Source organism: Pinus tabuliformis, chromosome 4_1, assembly GCF_031772625.1.
Source record: "Pinus tabuliformis cultivar Carrire ecotype Pingquan chromosome 4_1, CPIR1, whole genome shotgun sequence".
Lineage (NCBI taxonomy): Eukaryota > Viridiplantae > Streptophyta > Pinopsida > Pinales > Pinaceae > Pinus > Pinus tabuliformis.
The window spans coordinates 828653420-828673324 of NC_142303.1; positions in this window are offsets into that span (position 1 = coordinate 828653420).

Here is a 19905-nt window from a genome sequence, read left to right on the forward strand (position 1 = left end):
ATTGTATCTTATTACAAGTCTCCTCCCAGCATTGAAAGAACTTCGGATCCTCCTAATAAAGCATTTCACCCGATAAACGGCCTCATACTTTAGGGGGCAACTGTTATAGACATTTTTGTGCCTTATAGCTCTAAGCATGAAATGTCCATAAACCAAGGGATCCTAAGTCCCTAAAAGTGTTGTTCCGGCCCCTAAAGGAACAAGGTCAACAAATTACAGCTTCTCCCAGAAGTTCTCCACCAGAAACTGCTCAGAATCAGTCAAATCAGGATCATTTCAGCTGCTCCACTAGCTAGCTACGTTGCATAACACCCAAGTACACTAGCTAGGTGCATTGCAATGCACCTAAATGCACTACCAGGGTGCGTTGAGTGGGAAATGACAAATGGCAGTGTCATTCCGCGAGGTGGACAGACAATGGAAGCTTCCAGAATCTTCCCCAATGACACTTGCCTCACTGAGTTCGACCAAAGATGAGTAAGAGGCTCTCAGTCTCCAAGTGGAAACAAGAACTGATAGAGAGAAGCCACTAGTCAAATCATAAGCTGACTCATCCTCTTTGCATACATCTATATATGGATCCCTCATCCCAGAGATCCAGAGGCTGGAATTTTGTACATTACAGAGAATTGCTGTTGGTTTTGAGATAGGTATCAGAGTATTGGGTGATTTATGCTTTGTTGGAGGTGAAGAGGGGATTCCTTTGCTGGGAGGTTGATGCTGGATCAGGAATCATCGGTTGTAACTCCTCCTGGATCTTCTTGTTATATCAATAAAACTATTTGAGTTTCTCCTACATGCTTGTGTATCATTGATGTTTGTTACATTTGTATGTTTAGCTTAAATATGATCCTAAGCTATTTATGAATATAAATCTATGTCTTTGTGTAGTTTTCTTCTTCTGTGATCTTGCAGGTACTTGGTGAAGCTGGGCAAGTAAGGGAGCAGGTAGCTGGACGCTGTCAAAGAGGAGAGAGATTGGATCAAAGGACTAGTGCAAGACACAAGTTGGTTCATCCTATTTCTCTTTGTTTATAGTTCATAAAGAAGAATACAAAAGTAGTTTTCTCTGTTTGTTTCTAAGGTCACTGTCACACCTTAGTGGGATAGGGTCATTCTGAGTAGACACTTTTCCCGTTAACAAACCCCTCAGCAACAAAGGCGTCCCCTTGAAGCCAAAACAACTCTGATACCAAATGTAGGTTTTAACCCTGTACAGAAATTACCTGCATATGAATTCTAAAACACAAAAAATAAACAATGAGAGAGCATAACACATAAAACACATATACACAGAGATTTTCCCCTGAATCCCAAAACCGGGACTACTAGCTTGATTTTTCATTATGATCCTTTCAATGTTATAATACATATTTATACATGTCGAAGCATCCAATACCATGGACCGAAAACCATCGCGTCCAAAACCATGGACCGAAAACCATCGCGTCCAAAACCATGTTTGAAAATCATGCACAAAACCATAGGTAGGTCCGCCCAACCTAATATAGGGTCCAAAACCAAAATTTTTTGGGGCACTACCCTGGACCCCATAGAGTGGGGTTACATGCACCCCTCAAACCCCTTGTGACTCCCCCCGCTACGCATTCAGCGCAACGAAGGGGCGGCTCTGCCCCCCTTCTAACCCCCTAGTTAACTACATGGGCTAGTCATGGAAAGAATATAACACAACCCAACACTTCCAAACACCTCCAACACTTGTAGTAGCATATCCAACTCCTGTGATAAGAACATCAATTCATACAAATTCCTCTAACACTTGTAGAGGTAGCTCCAACACAAGAAACAACATCTCAACAATGTAGCAACAATCCAATCTCCTGCACTATAAACATCTTCGATCAATAAAACATATCGTAAATGCATCTCTACTTATCCTCCAAATCACCTCCACTAAGTCATGCCACAACCAAGTTGACATCAATGCCAACCAACAAGACCATCAAGCCAAATAGTCATCACACATCATGAGGAGGACTAATCATCATCAGGTAGACATAAGGCATATGATGAACAACACCATGACCCTATTGACATCAATACCAACACTACAATGCCAACAACTCCCCCTTTGGCATTGATGTCAACCTCAATCCAACATATGAGGTTGATCTCAACATGCTATCCAACACTGAAGCTGCAACTCTGAAGCTAATCTTTATGCATCCAAATTTTCTCCCCCTTTGACATCAATGGCAAAGGGCCATACCAACACTGAAGAATAATTCAAATAATTACATATGAGAGGAGGACTCCCCCTATCATACTCAACACCATGCAGATGCAAAAAAAAAAGGTATCACCTTTAAGATAAGCATGTGAAACAAGAAAATCTATTACCAACACCTCTAGCCAATGCCATGCCATCTCTGAAAGTGAACATGCTCCCCCTAAACATGTAATGGAGCTGCAATCACACAATTTTTTTCTATTGTAGAAACACATGATTTTCTTCCTACAACAAGCCTCCTTTCCAAGTGAAGGAGGCTACTACTCATGATCCATGACTCCAACTAACGTTGGACAAGATATACAATGAAGTACAATACATATAATGCTTCATGGAGCAAATATATGGTTGTGAAATGTACATATGACTGAAAAATGATTCCTCTATAAGAAAACCTATCACCAACCAAGGATTTTACGGACCCAACTTTACATCATGCACCCAATGTAGTGGGGACATAAATTATATACAAAATAATTCATGACTTGGACTTCCATTGACCCATATATAGTTAATGAAAAGTCATACTAGACACCATGGGTCTCTCCATGAGAAATATGCCAATAAGATAGAACAATAAATGCACATGTATTTTACATATGCACATAATTGTGCTTTCATCTAAGAATTCCCAATAAAATAATATGACATGAAATACATGGCCTCCATGAACAATGATGTATACTCCATGCAACAGTAACAATAAGAATGCAATACATGGCATGTGCTTCAAACATAAGCCTTCCATGAGCAATGACATAAGATATGTAGTAGTAGCAATAGACAACATCATATGATAGTGCATGGAAACTCATCACCTTGTCCATGACCATCTCAATAATGAGGAACTTGCAACAAAATCATGATAACCACTAGCAACCACCACCATTCTCCACATGTGCATCAAGAACAAAATCAAATGATACCATCATCATAGAAATATGGCATGGAAGCAGTATAAAATGCATCCTCATCATGATAAATCATCCATGAAGCTCATGAATATAGTAGCATCAATCTAAGCACAATAAAGAAAATGAAAACTCAAAAATAACATCACTAGCAGCATATATATGAATATGCATTGTATCGAAGGAGCATCAATAAGGAACTATGCATCAATAGAAACAATACAACATGTATGAATAGATCACCAACTATATATGTACTCATCATCTTCTTAACCTCGTGCCATCAACCAACACTCTCTATGTATGAGAAAGAATATAAATCATCATGACCCAACCATGTAATACATATCAACAATGTGCATGAAAATATCATGAGTAGCAACAATCATCCTTCTCATATCTCATCCATACAATCAACACATGGGAAGCAACATGATACACCTAGAATAAAAAGCATGAGCCATAAAGTGCACACTCTAGATGAGACAACTCAAACACACATTCTAATCTTACATGGAAGCTACACATGCATGACAACACATGACATAAATACCATCTAGCAGTATGATCATCATCACTTATCAATTATGTCATGAAAAACATATGATTTTGTTGCTACATGGTAGCAACAACAAAAATCCTTTCCTGTAACATACTCATGACAACTAAGCACAATAAAACCCCTCCATTGTTCGCATGATGCCAACAACATTCTCTAGATCCATTTGGAACCACAAATGCTCCCCCTGGATGTATGATCCCCTAATCACATTTCAACATGTGCTTGCTCCAAAAATCATTAGTAACAAATGTACATGTGTAATCCAACTAATATCAAACTTGGAATAGAAATAGATCAGAAATGAAAATTCACTTCAAACCTCATGAACTCCCCCTAAACACATGCATCTCTAAAAATGAAGATTTTTCTTCATTCACACTTTCCGTTATGGTTGCACATCCAAGAAACTACATGCAACTCATGATGCAATCATATGCTCCCCATGAGACTGTGCAAACCTTAGTTTTTGGTGGTAGTTCCTTACTTCTCTTTTCTCCTCCAAACATTCCTCTGTAGATCCTTCTTCCTCCTGTGCGGTTGGCCTTACATATTTTGTTCTTTCTGATTGGATCCCTTGTAACACATGGGAAACTTGAAATCCCTGGCCTTATGGCCAACATTTTCACACACAAAACATCTTATGTGACCAAGGAATAGAGGAATTGGATGATATCTTATGTTGATTTTATTTTTATCCCTTGCATGTGCCCTGTAGTTAATATCCCTATAGCCAAAATCATTGCATGAGAAATAGTAACCATAAAAAGGACTATTATACCTAATGGATGGAGATTTTCTTTACATGTAGGCTTGACGTAGCTTCTACTTTGGCCGCTCCTTTTGATGAGAGAGTTAGATCTCTCCATTAATTCAAATTGATGTTATATGTCCACAAACTCCATAGTTATAACATCTACCAATTTTATTCTTCCTCCTTGGCTTTCTTTAGTTGTTATTATGCTTCTTCATGTCTCTTGATTTTTCTCATGAATTTTATTTTTCATGCTACCACTTCCTGCTCCAACATTTTCTGATTTTCCTCTTGTTGCTTGAGCATTAGATCTGATCCTTTCTAATTATTCTCATGCATACTTTTCTTTAGCTTTCAATTTTAGGCACTCATCCTCCAACTCATTGTATTTCTTCCTCATTCCAATTTCAATATTTATTCCATATTCTGGCTATTTTTTCAAATCTAAAATTTCTTCTTTGTATGCACACTTCTTTTCATCAAACATTTGCAACAACATCCATTGATCTTTATTTCCATCCATGAGTGTTTGAATCTCTACTTCTAGTGCCATTATCTTATATTTCTCATCGCGATCTCTTCTTGTTCTTCCTCAAGATTGATACTCGATCTATCACGGATATCACAAGTGCCTTCTTCTTATTCTTGTGAGGATGTTGGGCATGGAATACCCCCACAGTAGGTTTTGGGGCTCAAAGCCCAAGTTTTGGTCAAGGATTTTGTAAGACTCCAAGAATTGCGGGTGCGGAGCAAGAAGTAGAGGTCAAGTCATAAGGCTATCCACCCTAATGTAATGTAAAGTAATCTCGGCCTACCCATGGTTCGCGGATCATGGGATTGTATAAATAGAGTGAGGCTCTAAGTTGTAAAGAGAAGTAGAGGATAGAGAGAGTAGTGAAGGAATGGTTCAAGCTTAGAGTAGAATTCTGAGTGTCTTGGGTCGTAGTAGTAGGAAGAGGCTCTGCAGCTGAGTGCGCAGAGGCCTAGTAGAGTGCACAATTGAGTGTGTAGACCCCTGCAGCTAAGTGCACAGGGCAGTGATGAGGTTGTATGCAAGATTGAATATTAATAAAAGAGAAGTTGATTCCTATTCCTGTGTATTTGTTGTGCATTATCTTCTTTATGTTTGTATTCGTTTATGTATTGAGCGCACTGTTATGATTGTTGAATATGATGTAATAACCATAATTCTTACACACACAAGTTATGTAATTGGTTACTTAGCAAGGATCTTGGTTATTATACGGGTCACACCCCATGTAGGATTGCACAGAAGCTGCATTGCTAGTCATGAAGGGATCAAAAGTGCGCATAGTGACAAGTCAGACCACGGACCTCCAGAAGCCCATCAGACATACCAATAGTGTGGAAACCTGGTTCTAGCACCCTCCCATACTACTTCGGGTGAGACCTCAGTCCGTGCTCCATGGACTATTGCTGAAAGGGCTAGTAGTATCGGGAATTGCTTGGCTAAATCAACTATAAGCCTGGGTCAAGCCCATACAAGCCAATAGAGGAGGCTTCATTTGTCACTACAATAAGAGTAGAATGTTTTGCATTTTTCTCCATCTCTAAAAAAATCACTTTTCCTCCAAGATACAAATTATGCAAATTGTCAAACATTTCTTTTTCAGTCTCACAACGTCTCACATACATGCTATCATATTTTGAAATAATATGAAAAATAATCTTTTTAGCCAAAGCATTAGATTTATATTTAACTCCATATTCAAGTAATAGAACAATATTTTCATCAAGATATAGAAAATATGACTCCAATTTCATCTTCCAAGTTTCAAATTTACCTACAGGAAGCATTGGAATTCCTTGTTGACCCATTTCGAAAAATTTGTAAAATCTAGTAAAAAATATAAGATCCACACTCCAGCGATCATGTTGCACTCGAGAACCCCACTGTAATACTAATTGTTGGAAACTAGATCACTACTAAGAGGGGTGGGGGTGAATCAGTAATGAAGAATCTTATAAAATTTTCTCCAAATTATTAATCATTTAAATCATGCATAAACTGAAACACACAAGCATATATGAGAGCATCAAATATATACATGAAACCATGAAAAAAATCAACACAATAGACACAAATATTTATGGTGGAAAACCCTCTTTAGGGAAAAAAACCACTCATTGTTCCTGCGCTCCTCAAATGTTCTACTATTTCAAACAAATTATTCATATAGAGTTATATCTGGCTACTCTAAAATGGAGACTCTTTCTCATGCAGATCTATGGACTACCATCCGCTGAAGCCCACCACGATCAATGATCCTCACCCAGATACTCTTAAACTAACAATTGACTCTACAAACTCCTATCTATTGGAACCCACCATGACCAATGGGTCTCACTGAGTTTCTTATGAACTCTCCAACCACCATTGGATTGAGAAAATACTCACTTATATCGATTTGACCTGATTCACCCAAATCCACTCCTGTATGTTGTTCTTGTTTCATACATTTTCATAATGGAATTGAGAACTTCTTAACATGAGCACCATAACAGCATATCTTCAAAGATCATAATCAAATACCAAATCCACACCAAAAACTACAACAAAAACTCTCCACAAACTACAATCAAACACTATTTCGTCTCCTCGCTAACTATACAAAATGTTAGTTGAAAGATACTCTACTATTTGGTGCTATGCCTACAAACTACTTCAGAAATTTTGCATCACACAACTCACAAAAATTTCCCACAATCCTCCAAGCTGACACTCTCAACTCACCAAGAAAATCAACATACTATCATTTAGGTTCCTCTAATATATAGGTGAATTGCGATGCTCAACTCAATAATTACCAAGAACTAGTGATCTACACAAACTGTGTTCATACGCTTGATTAGATCCGGGTTCAACTCATTGACTTGAGCAAGCCACTAACTCCACTTTAATTTTGATATTTTCAACTTTGATTAGATTATAGAGGCCCCACTAACGTTTCTGACCACATGCCGCAAAGTTCTAATCAAATACAATGTCCCAATACCAAAATTAGCTGAGTTTCATGAGGAATGTGAAGAAAAACTCATGAAAAGGCTCGGTCACATGCACAACACTACATAAACTTGATTGGAGCTCCTTGGTCACTCCCTCAGGCCTTCTTGCTAGTCACTGTAAAGTTTTAGTCGCTCCCATGACTCACCATCTATGTGACTAGGCAGAGGATGAAGGAAAAACACAACCAAGACAGGTCAAAGCTCTACCAAACATCAGGAACACATTCATCGGCTCCAAATCACACCTCCAAGCCTCTGTAACAATTCTCCAATAAATGAAATAGGTCAATAATTCCTGCATGTGGGTTACAACTATTTCTTAGTATGCCAAACTTGTCATCAAGGCCAACACCTCCATCTCCTCAAGCAGCAATGAAAACATGTCCAAACACCTCTAGCACCTATAACAACTTCTAAACCTCCTGCAGTAGCAATATAAAATCATACAACTTCCTCCAACACCTGTAGAGGCACCTCCAACAAAAGTAACAACATTTCAACACATGTAACAACAATCCAACACATGTAGAAGCATATGCAACACCTGTAGTAGAAATCCAATCTTCTAAATAAAAAACATATTCAATCAACACAACATGTCTTGAATCCATCTCTACTTAGCCTCCAAATCACCTCCACTAAGTGACGCCATAAAAAAATTGACATCAATGCTGACCAACAAGACCATCAATCCAAATACTAATCACACATCATGAGGAGGGCTAATCATTGTCAGGTAGACATAAGGCATATGATGAACAACACCATGACCATGACCCTATTGACATCAATGCCAACATAGTATTGGTGGAGTTGTTAATTGTTGGTAGGCTAAATTGATTCATTTTTAACCCTTTTCCTACTTCGAAATCATAACCTTAGACCTTTGTTTTAACCTCACAACCTCCTTATTCCTGCACTATTCCAAGAATCGTGCCTTTTCCTACACTAGTTTATATTTCATATTTAAGGGTTAAAAATGTGCTTAATTAATTATTTTTATAGATTTTATACCTTTAATATTCTTTGCAATTAATATCTTATTTTGTAAAGTATTTGGTAAGCAACGTATTAATCATTTCTTTAGCATGGTCGAGTGCAGGTAGGATTCCTGCACCGCTGGCGGATCCTAAACTTTCATGACATATCACTACCTAATGCGGACATCTCGTTGAGAATCAGTGATCTCGAGATGGGATTGGAGCAAGGATAAGTCAGGGATATGATAAATATTAGGTTGTTGGCTGAATGCTCAAGTTTAGAATTTTGTTATAGCCAAAAGGCTTAGCATGTAATATTCTTGTTATTTCATTACATCCGAAAAGGCTTAGATTGTAACAGTGAATGTAATTTGGTTACGGCAGCAGGCTTGAAGGGATGTATATAATCCAAGATTCATATAGAAAATGGTAGTGAGCAATAGCTATAGAAAAGCTACTATAACTGTTGTATTTTGTAATTTTACTGGTAACACCCTCGTTCTGGGCTGGATTTGATTTCATCATGTACATTTGTTGATTCTGAAATTTAATACAAAGGGACTACACCATGTTATTTGAATCCTATGTTTTAATTTTGTGTTGATGCATTATTGAGAGATGAGTTTCCAAGTTTCCTAAATAGGGAAACAAGCTGGTCAGCTAGGACCCGGTCAACCTAGCTCATTCTCCCTCGGATTCTCCTTTCTCGTTAAAGGTGTGTTGATTTCATTTTAATGTAAGGTCTGAATTAAATATATGCTTTCATTGTTCCCCAAAGTTTAGGTTCGATTTCATTCATAACCATTGTGTTACATATCCGTCGTGTGCATGCTTAACTAAGTTTGATCTTACCCTTCTGTAAATTCTTCTCTTCAAAGCTTAGTATTATTTATGACTGGATCATGCAAGCACATTATTCCCACACTAGTGGATTTACAGTTCTAAGAATTGATTTCTTTGGTTCATTACAACAAAATTCTTTCATTATTTTCTCTCACAAGAGTCTTGATGCATTTCTACAAGTGAGTGTTCTTCTTTCAGAAGTATTCTTGATATCTTGAATTAAATATTCTTTGGTAATTAAAGAATGAAAAATGTTATAATGCATTAATCTGTACCTACGCTTTATACTTTTAAGGGAAGGATCAAACTATTACTATTACAGGGATAACTATTATAGGGATAAAGCCTGCTGTCACAATTAGATGATTTCTTTAGTTGCATGAAGGAGTTCCTTGATTGAAGAAAAGTGTTCTTTGACTTTTGAAATTAATTCTTATTTTGAAGTTAAGTTGGGTTGAAGCATATTTCTGCTTGTGGAAGTTATTACAAACTTTTGTTCACCTTTGCAAATTCTTCCCTTAAGTTAACACAATCTTTATTCTTTTATGATAGAAATCTGAAAACTTGGTGCAGGAATCTCTATTCCGGTATAGGAATCAGCATCCTGGTACAGGAACATAGTGCTCTAATCTTGAGGCCTAGAGCTCCTACATGAGGACATAAATATTCAATAAAAGTGTAAAATATACTTCCAACATATAAACTTTGTTCCGGTACTAGTGCAAGAATATTGCAAGAGTGCAAGAATAACAGTTTAGCGCAGGGAGAAACATCTATACAGAAGTTAGACATCAATTATTAATTTGAAATACAACTATAATGAAGATAGACATATATTTCCATTTCAATTAATCAAGATTTCTTACAAGAGTTTGAAAGTTCCTTTCATTTATTTTTATGCAAAAGTACTTTCTTTCACATTCCAACACTAGAATTTCTTTGGTGTAAATTTTAGGGTGATCTTTTCCTTTCGATTATGCAAGGTTGTAATTAAGGAAGTAGGAATAGAGTTAGGAAAAGTTCATATCATTTCTGGCATTTCCTATGCTTCTCCTCTAAGTTTACAAAACCCTCAGGTTGACAATTAAGTGTTGAAGGAGTCTGCCTAATCGCAGTTCTTGCACCCAACATTTTGGCACCATTGCCGGGGAGGTTATTTGAAATTTGTAAGAACTTTCCATTTTCTGCAATAGGGGTAAGTTTGCTATTATTTTTTCCTGCAATATGCTTCTATTTTTTTAAGGATTTTACGAGTGATGATTTTTTTATTGTTTGCAACAATTGACAAATTCTTTTCTTTACAACATCTGAATTTTGTTGTTTTGAATTTGATTTTTAAAATGAATGCCTAAGAAAGGTAGGGGTCTGAAGCCCAATCAGGTTCGATGAAACACTAAAAAATATGAAAACTCTTCTCATATTGGACCTTCTTTTGTAGGTAGAAATCCCAATCAGACCCATACTCATCACATCGAAACGATCCACTTGGATTCTTGAAACAATGATTCAGGTGTGACACAACCCGAAAATGGGAAGAAGGAGGCTAACAGTGATCAGAAAGTCCAATTCAAGAATATTTAACCTTCATCTTCAAGAAGTGGTCTGATTGAGACACAACAATGGCTGATCGTGAAGACCATGCAGAGGGCACCGATGAGAATAAGGTAAATGAAGAGCAGTCCACTTTTGGATTTACAATAGTGAACTCAAAAGTGAATGTGAAAATGAAGAATATTTCACCTTCAGCTCTAACAAATTTTCATGGTAAGGTGCACAAAGACCTTGATTCATTTCTTTTTGAGTTTGATATATTATGTAGCAGTTATGATTACTCTTTTGATGCCGAGAAATTAAAAATGTTTCCTGCAACTCTCAATGATTCAACCTTGTGTTGGTTAATGGGAGTAGGAGGAAACACTGTAAGTTCTTGGGAACAAATGAAGAGAGTATTTTTGAATAAATATCAAGAATATTGTAAAACTAGAGAAATGCAAGACAAGATATTCACCATTGAAAAAGGTGATGATGATACTTTGGAGGACTACTTAGAGATATTTTTGTATATACTCCAAAGGTCCAAACACAAATTTGATTTAAGTACTATAAGAACCTTGTTCCTACAAGGACTTACTGAGGGTTCTAGACATAATTTGAATTTGGTAGGAAAAGGAGACATTGCTCAGAAATCTTTTGAACAAATTTGTGACTTGTGCAGGAAGTTCTCATGAAATCAATCCAGATCCACTAAAGGAGATCGAAGAAGAACTAACAAAATGGGATCTATAGATGCTATCATCATTGGTTAGGAGAATAAAATGGACAACATGAAAACTGAAATAATGAATACTGTTAGCAAACAAATAGACTCTTTGAAATTTTAGCAAAAACTAGAAAAAGAACAAGAGTCACTATCTATTTTTTGTCCAAAATGTAGGAAAAAACATCCTTTAAGATAGTGCCTTGCTAATATAAAAAGTGTTAATAAATGTGTGATCTGTGTAGAGAATGATGCCACCGAAAAATACCTCTCCATATCTCGATTAAAAGCTATATTTGAAGGAGAGAATTATGAACCTGAGTCATTACATGCCATGGGAGCATGAAGGAACTGGCCATAGGTAAGTTGTAGGTATGGTTCTTGAACCACATTTTTATGGTTATAATGCACCTCCATATTCCTATAATAATAATAGTAATCACTCTCAACATTGGTAGCACAGAAACCATTTTCACCCTGGACAGTCCTCTCGACCATGGAAACAAGGATGGAGAGGGCCAAACCATTCATATCATTCCTATCGTGCTCAGATGCCATCATATCCTCCTTCATATGCACCAAACCATATGTCACAACCATCTTTTCCCTCTCTACCTCAACAAAGTCAACCAATTCCAACATTGCCTTTTTGACCACCATTTAGACCACCTCAACTACCTGCTTAACTGGTACCGAATCCTAATAATAAGGTGGTACAACTGATTCATTCAGTTGGACCGTCCCCTTCTCCTACCTATCAAACCCTGCCGGTTGAGATAAATGAGCTTCAATTAAGATTAGGAAGGATAGTTAAACCATAAAAACAAAAACAATCCATGGTGATCATTGAAGAGAAAAATGAGGAGGCAACCCCTGATCATTCGAAAAACAATGTCACCATTCAACCCATTCAAGTACCCTCAGATTCACCATCTTCTTCAAACTAGCCCCCCTATCCAAAGAGGTTGGCTATGGAGAAGAGTGACCTTGAGTCCACTCTGGCTTCAGAATTAAGGAATCTTTGTATAAATTTCCCTTTAATTCAGGATATCAGAGAAATTCCCATTTGTACAAAGATCATCAAGGAGTTATGTCTTAAAAATATAGGGAGGAGGAGAGTAGAATCTCAAATTATTCAGTTTGTTGGTAGAGGAGTTGAGTTAATGACAAGATGTGTATCGATGGAGAAATACACAGATCCTTGAAACCCAGTTGTTTTGGTCTAGATAGGTGATATCATTGTCTCTAATGTATTAATAGACCTAGGGGAGGCCATCAATGTTATGACTAGGAAAACCAGGGAGAAACTTGGGTTGGGCCATATTCATCCTACACCCACCATGCTTGAATTTGCAGACATATCTAAAATCAAGCCCGATGGAGTATTGTACAATTTGGTCGTCACTATAGATTGACGGGAATAACCCATAGATTTCATTGTGCTTCAGCCAAAGAATCCAGTAGGAGGACATCCTTTGATTCTAGTACGACCATGGATTTCCATGACTAATGCTTATATTGGATGTCACTCCGGTGATATGTAGATTTCACAAGGAGACTCTAGGAAAAAGGTCACCTTATATCTACCTACTAGATCTATTCGGGAACTCAAGGACACTTTCTAGTTATATTATGATAACAGTGATGACGAGACCCGGTCTGTCTCTTTGATTCATCATCATACCGAGTCTACTTAGGATGGTGAATTACGAGATTTCTTGAATAATTTAGACACTATGCCTAACTTTGACACACTTCATCAGATCTTTAGTCCATATTTTCAAGAAAATTTGGATTCCCAGCCTTCCTTATCCCATACTGTGGCATCATCTTCCTGTGATCTTCAGCCCAATACCACTCTTGTTGAAATTAGTCCAGGAAAATCTTTACACATTAGCTTAGACCTAGATTCATCTCAGCAAGATAAACTTGTTACCTTGTTGCAATATCACTTGGATGCATTTGCTTGGAGTTATGAAGACATGAAGGGCATTCCTCCTGAGGCTTGTACTCATCATATCTATATCCAGGAGGGGCCCCGACCTGTCCGACAACCCCAAAGACGAATGAATCTCATGCTAAGAGATATTCCTAAAGAGGAATTACAAAAATTCTTAAACGCTAATTTCACCTATCCCATTTCTGATAGTCAGTGGGTCTCTCCATTAGTGATAGTCCCTAAGAAAGATGGGAGATGGTGTGTTTGCATTGACTACCGAGAATTAAAAAAAGCCACTCTCAAGGATTACTTTCCCCTTCCTTTCATCGATTAGGTTCTAGAGACCCTTGCCGATAAACAATACTTTTCATTTTTAGATGGCTTTAGTGGGTATAACCAAATCCAGATGGCACCCTCAGATCAAGAAAAAACTACCTTTACATGCCCTTAGGGTACATTTTCTTATCGAGTGTTTCATTTCAGGTTGTGTAATTCACCCGCCACCTTTCAAAGGGTTGTGCTGGCTATTTTTGTTGATCTTGAATGTGTTGAGAATTATATGGATGATTTTTATGTGTTTGGTAACTCATTCGTTGAAGCTCTTAAAAATCTAGAAAAAGTGCTTTTACGTTGCCAAGAGGCTCATCTTGCTTTGAGTGATAAAAAATGTAGATTAATGTGCAAAGCATGAGTGGTTCTTGGTCATTTGGTTTCTGACAAAGGTATCCAGGTAGACCTCGCTAAAGTTGAAATCATTATTTGTCTACCTGCACCCAAAACACAAAGGGAAGTGAAAGGTTTCCTGGGACATGTTGGTTATTACCAGAGATTCTTTGAAATGTTTTCCCAGATTGCTACCCCAATTTTTCAATTGTTAGCTAAGGATAGTGAATTCACTTGGTCCACAGCTTACCAACCGTCATTTTAGACATTGAGGGAAAAATTAGTATAGGCACTAGTTTTGAGAGGACCAATCTAGTCCCTGCCATTTCACATTTCCTTCGATGCCTCAGACACTGCCATTGGTGCAACTTTAGGACAGGAGGACAATAAACAATCCTATGTTATTTATTACATTAGTAAAAATTTGTCACCTGCTGAATTTAACTATACAATGACTAAGAAAGAATTTTTAGCCATTATTTTTTCTATTAATAAATCCATACATTACATTATAGGATATGAAATTTATGTGCATACTAATCATTCTTCTACAAAAAATTTAATGAATAAACCTTTAACTAGTGGTAGAGTGACTAGGTGGTTGCTTTTATTACATGAATTCAATGTTACAATTATTGATAGACTAGGAAAATCTAATGTTGTAGCTGATTATCTTTCTAGATTAAAAAAACTTGGTGAAGTAATTCCTGTTGACGATGATTTCTCTGACAAACATTTATTTCTATGTCAACAAAATCCCCATCATTCGCTGACACAACTAACTATTTAGTCACCAAAAAATCACCACCTCACTTATCTGCCTGTGAAAAGTAGAATATCATTCAGAAAAGTGCTTCGTATTCTTGGATACAGGGAGACCTCTTTTACAGTGGACTAGATTTTGTTATTCATAGATGTGTGAGAGAGGAAGAAATGTTTGATATCTTAAAATCTGCCCATGATGAACCTTGAGGTGGCCACTTCGCTGATAAAAGAACTACATATAAAATTTTACACACTGGCTATTTTTGGGCTTCCTTGTTTAAGGATGCAAAGCAATATCTTAGGCGTTGTGATAGTTTTCAATGGATGGGTCAACCTATTCAAGCCAATGAAATGCATTTATGTCATCAAGTTATGCTTGAGCCCTTTGAAAAACAGGCTATTGATTTCCTAACACCTATAAATCCCACATCTTTAAATAAAAAGTTGTTGGCTTGGTGGGGCCTAACCCAGGTTTAGCGTTAGTTAGCCAAACAAATCCCTACATTAATGGCCCTTTCGGCATCGGCCCATGGAGCGCAGTCCGAAGTCTCACCCAAAGTAGTATGGAGTGATGCTGGAACCAAGTTTCCACACCCTGAGATGGTTGTGATGTTGGTTTAGTCCTTCTAATCCTGCTCTCATGTAGGTTGTTACCGGGAAAAAGTGTCTATTTAGAACTGCTCTATCCCACTAAGGTGTGACAGCTGCCTTAGAAACAAACAGAGAAAACTACTTTTGTATTTCCTTTATGAACTATAGATAGAGAGGAATAGAAAGAACCAACCTGTGTCTTGCGCTAATCCGTTGATCCAATCCCTCTCTTCTTTGACAGCTTCCAGCTACCTGCTCCCTTACTTGCCCAGCTTCACCAAGTACCTGTAAGATCACAGAAGAAGAAAACTATACAAAGACATGGATCTATATTCATAAATAACTTAGGATCAGATTTAAGTTAACCATACAAATGTAACAAGCATCAATGATACAAAAAGCATGGAGGAGAAACTCAAATAGTTTTTATTGATAAACAAGAAGATCCAGGAGGAGTTACAACCAATGATTCCTGACCCAGCATCAACCTCCCAGCAAAGAAGCCCCTCTTCACCTCCAACAAAGCATAGATCACCCAATTCTCTGATGTTTGTCTCAAAACCAACAGCAATTCCTTACAATGTGCAAAATTCCAGCCTCTGGATCTCTGGGATGAGGGATCCATATATAGATGTATGCAAGGAGGATGAGTCAGCTTGTGATTTGATTAGTGTCTTCTCTCTGTCAGTTCTTGCTTCCACTTGGAGACTGAAGGCCTCTTACTCATCCTTGGTCGAATTCAGTGAGGCAAGTGTCATAGGAGAAGATTCTGGAAGCTTCCATTGTCTTTCCACCTCGCGGAATGACACTGCCATTTGTCATTTCTCACCCAATGCACCCTCATAGTGCATTTAGGTGCATTGCATTGCACTTAGCCAGTGTATTTAGGTGCAATGCAACGCACCTGGCCAGTGGAGCAGCTGAAATGATCCTGTTTTGACTTATTCTGAGCAGTTTCTGGTAGAGAACTTCTGGGAGAAGCTGTAATTTGGTTGAACTTGTTCCTTTAGGGATTAGAACAACACTTTTAGGGACTTAGGAGCCCTTGGTTTATGGACATTTCATGCTTGGAGTTGTAAGGCACAAAAATGTCTATAACATAGGTCATTAAGTTCTAGGACTTTGTAAGTCCAGCCCTTTATTTCGCCCTTTAGTACCTCCATAAACGGGTACGATTGGCCTTCACGTAGCCCTAACCTACAGTTTAGATACTTTCACATTGCTAGGGCAACGTATCATGCAGATTCCCAACCTAGCTCAAGTGTCTTCCTTATGTTATTAAACAGCGATAGTTAGCATTGCATAAACAAATATCCTTATTTGTGTTCAATTATCAAACATAATTACATATATTCACACATCACATAAGCATTATAAATGAAATTCATACACAATATGACAAGATTTATTAACAAGAAACAAAGACACAAAATTTGTAGAATACTTCTCTTTATTGATGTATTCAAATGATCACAGCATCTATTCGCCCTGTGCACACAACTGTAAGGGTCCGCGCACTCAGATGTGGACTTTTAGCCTAGGCCTCTGCGCATTCAGCTGCAGAGCCTCTACCTACTCTACGAACCGAAACTTAGACTTTTCTCCCTATCGCTCAAGACTTATTCTACAACTTATGACTCATTTGAACTCCTCTGAACTACCTAGATCTTACTTGCTTAGCTCTTTTTAGTAAATCTTTTATAGTCGACTTTACTTTGGAAAATAAGGGTGGAAAACCCTTTATGACTCATGACACCCTTGCGCTCTGTGACCACAAAATACGGAGACTTTACAACTTTATTACAAAATTTGACCCAAAACATGGGATTTTAGCCCCAAAACTGTCCTTGGGGGATCCCGTTCCCAACAGACCCCCAACACAAACATCGTGACTCACCCTCAAGTCACTTAGCAGGCGCGGACATCTTAGCACAAAGACCTCCCAGCTCGACCCTTATGACTGCAACCACAGTAGTGCACTATGTGGTCGCGTGCTTCGCGTCTTCAACCATTTTCTCAGTCACTGATCCTGAACTATCAGCCTAAAGTTTTTTCTAAGTTGCTTGCAGAATCGCAACCTTTCCTTCAATAGAGGTTGTCACTGTGTAAGCCTCATCCAACCAGGGCTTTAGTCATGCCTTCAGCACTGGTTCCTTATGCAGTGCTGCATCCACTGGTTCCTTCAGCTGCTTGGCCTCCTACAACTTTGCCAATCAATGTGTGAGTTCAAAAGTTCATGCTATGCCTTTGAATTCATCATAGCGCTGCTAAAGCTCACGCGCTTCTATCTCCACTCGTTGTACATTAGGGTCCTCCTGCAAGCTTGTCAGGACCTTGAACAATTGCTCAAAAAGTTATGTGCATTCTGCTACTATACTGTCAATCCTGCTATTTCTTCTGTGACAGCGATTGCCCACTGCTCCTTTACCTATAGCAAGGTTGAAGGCTAGGCCCTCAACTGCAATTTCGGTGATCTACAGGTTCAACTCAAACTAAACCCTTTCCATTTCTGTCTAAGCGTCGTGCACTCCTGTAGCCACCTTGTGGACGTGCACCTTGACTGGTTCTTCCATAGGAATGGCCAAATTTGAGACCATTTGGCATGCCTCCTCGATGACCTACATTATACGCTTGTTTTGATTGGTCACCTCGGTCACAGCGGTGATGGCAGAGTTTCATTGTAGTGCCATCTGCTCATTGTTAATCCATTGTTCACTAATCACCTAGAGGGCACACTGCTCACGGTCCCTCAACTCTGCAATCACTCCATCTTGCAAGATGTCGAGCACTTCACCAGGGAATGCTGCCAACTTCAACCCTACTCCCTTTAGGGCATTGAAATTGGGTCTGTCAGCTTCGTTCTCCATGGTCAGTGCTCCATTAGGCAGCACTATCGCACTGGAGCCCTTTGCGTGAAGCATCTTGGCAGCTTTTGAAGTGCCAATAGCATGGTTGGTAGACATCATTCCATCCTGAACTGCGTGGGTCTACAACTCCCATATACCTATCTGGATAGCCCCCAATACTAGTTTTTGTTGTTTCTCAAACTATTGTATGGCCTCCGCAGTGGCATCCTACATCGTGTCACCAATGTCATGCAAATCACCCTCTGTGAGGGTGATTGGGTTCAATGATGTCTTAGTAGCCTTTGATTTCTTCCTAAACCCTCCTTTCTCCTACTCCCTTGGACACTTGATGTGGGTGAACATCACCTGTGGGTCCGCCCCATGCTATTTTGTCTACTCGTCCATCTCCTCCTTTGTCTCAAGTGAATGTGACCACGCACATTTGTTATAGCCTCGCTCTGTTCCAGTTGTTTTCTTCTATGTCTACTAAGCGGCATTGTACTCTACTTGGGCCTTGTCAATGACCTCCTTATTCCTCTTCTTAGCCAGCTACCCCATATTTAGCATGGCCTCCTCCTTATTTCTTTGCGCAGTGGACTTGCTCCCTCCAACCACCAAGTCCGTTGTAGTGCACCACTCCACTAGCCATCAATCAAGTACTGCATCAATGGCATCATCTATTTGCAGGTAAGGCAAGTCCTACCATTTCTGCGTAGGGCCTTCCATGCCTCGATAGCCACATGGTGAAAATTTGCTTTAAACTCTATGTAGCCCTGTAGGTTGGAAAACACCATAGGCAAAAACTATGGCTTGCGATTGATGGCCATGCAAATGTTCATATCCATCAAGATCTAGAAGATCTTGTTGTCCTTGATGCGTTGTGCATCCTTGGTCACCCATAGCGAAGTGTACTTCACTGCTTCTGGTAGGTCTGGTGTAACTGAAGGGAATTGGCTATCCTCTACCAGCTCCCATGTTACCAGCACAATCGACAACAGGAGCCAACATAGTGGAACATCTTGCTGAGCTCTTGAGCCTCACAACAGTTCACTAGGAACTCTCTGCGAAGATAGTCTGACCAATTGAACTGGACTCCTTCAGAAAACTGGGCTGCTAGTGTGACGACAAGCGCCTGCACCTCATTGGCCCGACACTTCCTTGTCATCTTCCCTGCTAAAATCTACATAGCCACTTTTAGAGCAGGGCCATAGATGTTGGATATGGCATATCCACACGACTTCCTCACCAACTTAAGCTTCTCCTTCATGGTCTCTGCAAGGGGCTGCTCACCACCTTTTGCGCCAAATATCATGGCAGGATTTTCTCCTGTGTAATGCAACTGCGTGATCCTGTGGATCAACCTGTTAGTGGTGGGTATTGGCTCCTCCAGCCATAGACAACCATCATGGACCAAGAGTAGTAGCTTCTTGATGACCAATAATGTAACCGGGGTGTGGTTGTAGTGCGACACCCATAGCAGGTTGAGAAACCCTTCCTTGTCTACTCCTCTAAGCCACCT